Source organism: Carcharhinus amblyrhynchos, chromosome 31 (assembly GCF_965287045.1).
Source record: "Carcharhinus amblyrhynchos chromosome 31, sCarAmb.v2.hapA, whole genome shotgun sequence".
NCBI lineage: Eukaryota > Metazoa > Chordata > Chondrichthyes > Carcharhiniformes > Carcharhinidae > Carcharhinus > Carcharhinus amblyrhynchos.
This window is the reverse complement of record NC_137354.1, coordinates 19,109,842-19,115,830: the sequence shown is the minus strand read 5'-3', so window position 1 is coordinate 19,115,830 and position 5,989 is coordinate 19,109,842.

Genomic DNA, 5,989 nt, shown 5'->3' with positions numbered 1-5,989 from the left:
GAACCCACGCCCGTGAATAGATTTGGGTCCCCTTATCCAAGGAAAGATACTCTAGCATCGGAGGCAGTCCAGAGGAGGTTCACTAGGTTGATCCCATGAACAGAGGGTTGTGAGGAGAGGTTGAATAGGTTGGGACTGTACTCGTTGGAGTTTAGAAGAGTGAGGGGAGGGCAACCTAACTGAGATTTATAGGATTCTCAGTGGGCTTGACAGGGGAGATGGTGAAAGGCTGTTTCCCTGTGTGGGAGAGGGCATGACCTCAGAGTGAAGGGTCATAGAATCATGAGATATACAGCACGGAAACAGGTCCTTCGATCCAACCCATCCAGGCCAACTAGATTCCCTAAACTGAACTAGTTCCATTTGCCTGAGTTTGGCCCACATCCCTCTAAACCTTTCCCATCCATGTCTCTGTCCAAACGTCTTTTCAATATTGTAATTGTACCCACCTCTACAACCTCCTCTGGCAACTCATTCCATACACACACCGCCCTCTGTGTGAAAAAGTTGCCGCTCAGGTCCCTTTTAAATCTTTCCCCTCTCACTTAAACCTACACCCTCTAGTTTTGGACTCCCCTAATCCTGGGGAAATATCTTGGGCTATTTGCCTTATCTAATGATGCCCCTCATAATCTTATAAACCTCTATAAGATCAACCCTCATCCTCTAAGCTCCAGGGTTGCCCATTTAAGACAGAGTAGAGGAGGAATTTCTTTTCTCAGTAGTGAATCTCAGAGTCCTGGAGTGCAGAAAAAGGCCATTCAGCCCATTGAGTCTGCACCGACCACAATCCCACTCAATCCCCATCATCATTTACCATAGCTAGTTCCCCTGACACTAAGGGGCAATTTAATGGCCAATCCACCTAACCCACACATCTTTGGAGTGTGGGAGGAAACCGGAGCACCCGGAGGAAACCCACACAGACACGGGGAGAACGTACAAATCTATTCAGACAGTAACCGAAGCCAGGAATCGATACCGGGTCACTGTCATGTGAGGCAGCAGTGCTAACCACTGTGCTGCCCCTGTGGAATTCGGGGCTGTAGGGGCTGGATCATTAAGTATATTCGAGGCTGAGACAGACAGATTTTAAGGGAATCAAGGGTTTTGGGGATAAGGCGGGAAAGTGGAGTTGAGAACTGTCACATCAGATCAGTCACGATCTCATTGAATAGGAGATTTGATGGGCGGAATGGCCTACTTCTGCTCCTAATGTGGTCTTATGCCAAAAACCAAAGAGTGGAAGAGATGTGCCGTCTCGTCAATTTGGTTCATTCATTGCCACGGGATACAAATAAGAATTGTGCTGTAGAAAGTTTCAACAGCAACAGTTTGGGGCAGCGCTCCAATAGCACGCTGGGAACCAGCTCCTATTGACAGTGATTCCTGCTGTGTGATTCAAGGCAAAAAAACACCTTAGCTTCTCGCAGATAATCGAGATTGTAAATAATGGAAGTGTGAGCAATAAAGATGTGAATCCGATCTGCCCTGCTTGGCGAGGTTAAAACCAGGACACGGCTACTTTCTTTACTGGAGAGAGTTTATTGACTTCATTCATTGTCGACACCACTCTGAACACCCATTTACAATCTTTTGAATAAAACGAACAACCAATTAAAACTAAATTAAATAAGCTGAGGGACACATTACACCACAGCCCCTTTAAATGATATACCACAGAAAAGAAACAAGAACTTTCAAAGAAACACAAGTCGACAAATTAAAATGTGATTAAACAGGGGCCAATACCCCCATTTACAAGAAATACCTGGTTTACAATCTATTAAATATTAACAATGTAACTGCCATTGAACCCTAATTGACAAGGGTTCCATTGTACATCAAGCGTAAGCAAGACTATCGGAATTATAATCCAAATCAGAGTGAATCTGCAACGAAAATCTCGGCAGGTCTGACAGCATCTGTGGAGAGAGAATAGACACTCAAAACATTGGCTCTATTCTCTCTCCACAGATGCCGTCACGCCTGCTGAGATTTTCCAGCACTTTCTCCTCAGATTCCAGCGTCCACAGTATTTTGCCTTCACGAAACTTTTATGAAACTGAGAAAGCCCACCAACTTTCTCAGGAGGTGCAGGAAATTCGGCATGTCCGCTATGACTCTCCACCAAATTTTACAGATGCATCACAGAAAGCATCCTTTCAGGTTGTATCACAGTTTGGTATGGGCTCCTGCTCTGCCCAAGACCACAAAGAAACTACAAAGGGTCGTGAATGAAGCCCAGTCCATCACGCAAACCAACCCCATAACCATTGACTCTGTCGACACTTCCTGCTGCCTTGGAAAAGCAGCCAGCATAATTAAGGACTTTATGCATTCCAGATATTCTCTCTTCCACCTTGTACCATCAGGGAAAAGATACAAAAGTCTGAGGTCATGTACCAACCGACTCAAGAACAGCTTCTTCCCTGCTGCTGTCAGACTTTTGAATGGACCTACCTTATATGAAGTTGACCTTTCTCTAGCTATGACTGTAACATTACATTCTGCACCCTCTCCTTTCCTTCTCCCCTATGTACCCTACAAACGGTACGCTTTGTCTGTATAGCGCGCAAGAAACAATATTTTTCACTGTATCCCAATACATGTGACAATAATAAATCTAATCTAATCAGCTTGCTGTGCTCAGGAGAATGATCGCTGCTTCTCGATTCTAACCTCACTGTCAATGAGCTGACACTTAAGCTGGAATTTTACCGGCACGCCCGCCCACAGCATTCTCCATTGGCCTCAGGCGAGATTGTACAAATCTCGGGTGGACGTGCCTGTAAAATTCCGCCCTCTGTCTTCATTTGTGAACCAACTGTTGTGTCATTGAGCCCTTCCTGGGACTTGAATCCTCATGACTGTTGACGTCAGCACTGACGGGAGCGAGGTGCAGAGTGGCTCCGCTCTGTCCTCACAATGCACCTTATCTTCAGGAGAACACCTGTGGGAATATTTTCCAATAGTGTCCGTCCTTTGGCTAGGGAATATAATCAAATTATTGCCAGTTTTGGGGGGGGGGGGGGGTCTTTGAGCGACGTATCTGCACCCTCTGAGCACTAAGAAACCCTTCTTCCTCCAACGTAGCCAGAAAAAAACAATTAACTGATTCAGTCTTGCTATATTCAATCTCGGAGACACCAGCTAGGGCGTTGTGAAACCCCACTGCATAACCCGATCCCTCAGGATAATATTTTTCCACAGTTTGAGAAATAATCAATCCAAATCAAAGGTTTTTTTTTCATTCATTTGTGATGGGTATCACTGACTGGCCAGCTTTTATTGCCCATCCCTAGTTGCCCTTGAGATTTTATAGTGATTGATACAACTGAGTGTGTTGCTAGGCCAGGGACCCGGGTTTAAATCCAGCTTTAGGTTACTGCCTGTGTGGAGTTTGCACATTTCACCCCGTGTCTGCGTGGCTTTTTATTTTTTTATGGGATTTCCATTTCAGAGGGCAGTTGAGGGTCAACCACATTGCTGTGGCTCTGGAGTCACATGTAGGCCAGACTGGGTAAGGACGGCAGATTTCCTTCCCTAAAGGACATTAGTGAACCAGATGGGTTTTTCTGACAATGGTTTCATGGTCATCAGTAGATTCTTAATTCCAGATTTTTTTTTATTGAATTCAAATTCCACCATCTTCCGTGGCGGGATTTGAACCCAGGTCCCCAGAACATTAGCTGGGTTTCTGGGTTAATAGTCTAGCGATAACACCATGAGGCCAACGCCTCCCTAATTTTTTTCATTAAAAGTGCACACAATGCTATCATACAGTGTTGTACAAATATATTAGTTGACATTGAAGACTGCAGTGACAGATTATTGTCTGCAGACATTCAAACATGGGTGTAATCTCACCGTTACAATGTGCATAGTTACATCCACAAGGATAAGTAAATTAAAATCACTGTTAAGACAGGTAAGGGACATTTTTCTTGAAGAGAGAATGGTGCATTAATATTGTCTCTTTATCATCATTGAGTTATCCAAAAGCACTTCAGAGTCATTGCAGCATTTTCACTTTGATGGGTCAACCGAGAGAAATTTGTGCCCAAGATCTCACAAAGCTATCCTGCTCAACCTTAAAAATCACAGTTCGACTCTCACGGGTGGTAATAGCAAGAAGTAATTTCGACAAGTGAGGAAGTGACTTACTGCAAGCTGTCAGCCTGGTGGGCACAGTGGTCAGCATTGCGGTCTCACAGCGCCAAGGGACCCAGGTTCGATTCCCAGCTTGTGTGGAGTTTGCACATTCTCCCCGTGTCTCCATGGGTTCCCACCGGTTTCCTCCCACAGTCTGAAAGACGCGCTGGTTAGGTGCTAAATTCTCCCTCAGTGAACCCGAACAGGTATTGGAGTGTGGGCGACTCGGGGATTTTCACTAACTTCATTGCAGTGTTAATGCAAGCCTACCTGTGGCTAATAAATAAACTTCAATCAATCTTTCTTTTTAATTCATTTAGGGGGCATGGGAATTGCTGATTGGTCCAGCATTTATTGCCCATCCCTAATTGCCCCTTGAACTGAGTGGTTTGCTAGGCCATTTTCAGAGGATGGTTAAGAATCAACCCCATTGCTGTGGCTCTGGAGTCACATGTAGGCCAGACTGGGTAAGGATGGCAGATTTCCTTCCCTAAAGGGAATTAGTAGTGAATCAAATGGGTTTTATGACATTTGATAATGGTTTCATGGGCCTGAGTTTTACATTCGAGTGCACCCAAAGTTGAGGCGGGCGGGGGTGGATGTGGAACCCGCTCCTGTCACATTAAAGCGATGTGACACTCAGCGGCCAATTAAGGGCCATACAGCGTGTAACGCACTCAGTGAGGGGCTGATGGGGAGGAGAGTGGGTTCAAAGTAAAGGGAGGATTACAGGCTGGTTCTTCCTCAGGGGGGAGCAGCCAATATGGTGCTGTCCGTGAGAGCTACTGACCTGTGAAAGATCAGCAGAGCATCTGTGCCATCAATATGTGGGCAGGACAATCATATATCAACCTCAGTCCCCAGGCACACTGGTTCAATTTTGAGCCCTGACCTTTCACCCTGCCTGGGTCCTGATTAAGCTCAAACAAAAAGGCTGCTTGGCCATTCGGCCCACCTGCCAATGCTAACGGCATAGGAGCCACAAAAAAACCCTCATTTATTTAAATTGGCTGCTTGATTATTGATGGTTGTATGTTGTAATGACTTCAATCAGGCCATGAGGTCAGCTAACTGGAATATGAACTTACTAATTAAAGAGTCAATTGATGGGCCAATGAGGGAGTCTTTGCCTTGTATGTAACCAGGCGTGTCAGTTCCTCTGGCACTCCCGAAGGTAGACCGCTGACTGACAGCACTCTGTGTACTGTTATTAGCAATGTAAATAAAGGGGATTCTAGTGAAGGGACTTCTGCCTCTGAAGATTTATTACATTCGTGCCATTGCATTCATCCAACTGAAGTACTACGCAAGGGTACAATGGTGTCAGCGGAGGGTGCAATGATGCTGGGAAGGGCGCAACGATGTGCGTCCCACATCTCCTTGCGCGATTTTACCCACTTTTGGGTAGAGTGGGTGCTCGCCAGAGCAACGTAAAGGTCCGGCCACAATCGGCAACACAAGATTTTGATTCCCGACATTATTAATTGAATTTAAATTCCACCAGTTGCTGTGGTGGGGATTGGAACCCGTGTCCCCAGAGTTTTAGCCTGGGCCTCTGGATGACTAGTCCAGTGATGTTAACCACTGGCCACCATCTTGCGGTTGGCGGTTTCTACTTCTCATAAATTAGGACTATTATTTAGAAAATAATCTTTGAGAACGGGTGGGACAGATTTTTGTATAAATGGAAAGATGGAAAAAGGTCTGTGTCCATAGCTCTGAGCTAGAATAAGCCAGTTAACTGAAGATATAATCTGAACTGATGTCCATTATCAAACATTCGATGATGACTACATTTGACCATTCGTTTTATTACTTATTAAACTCGAGAATC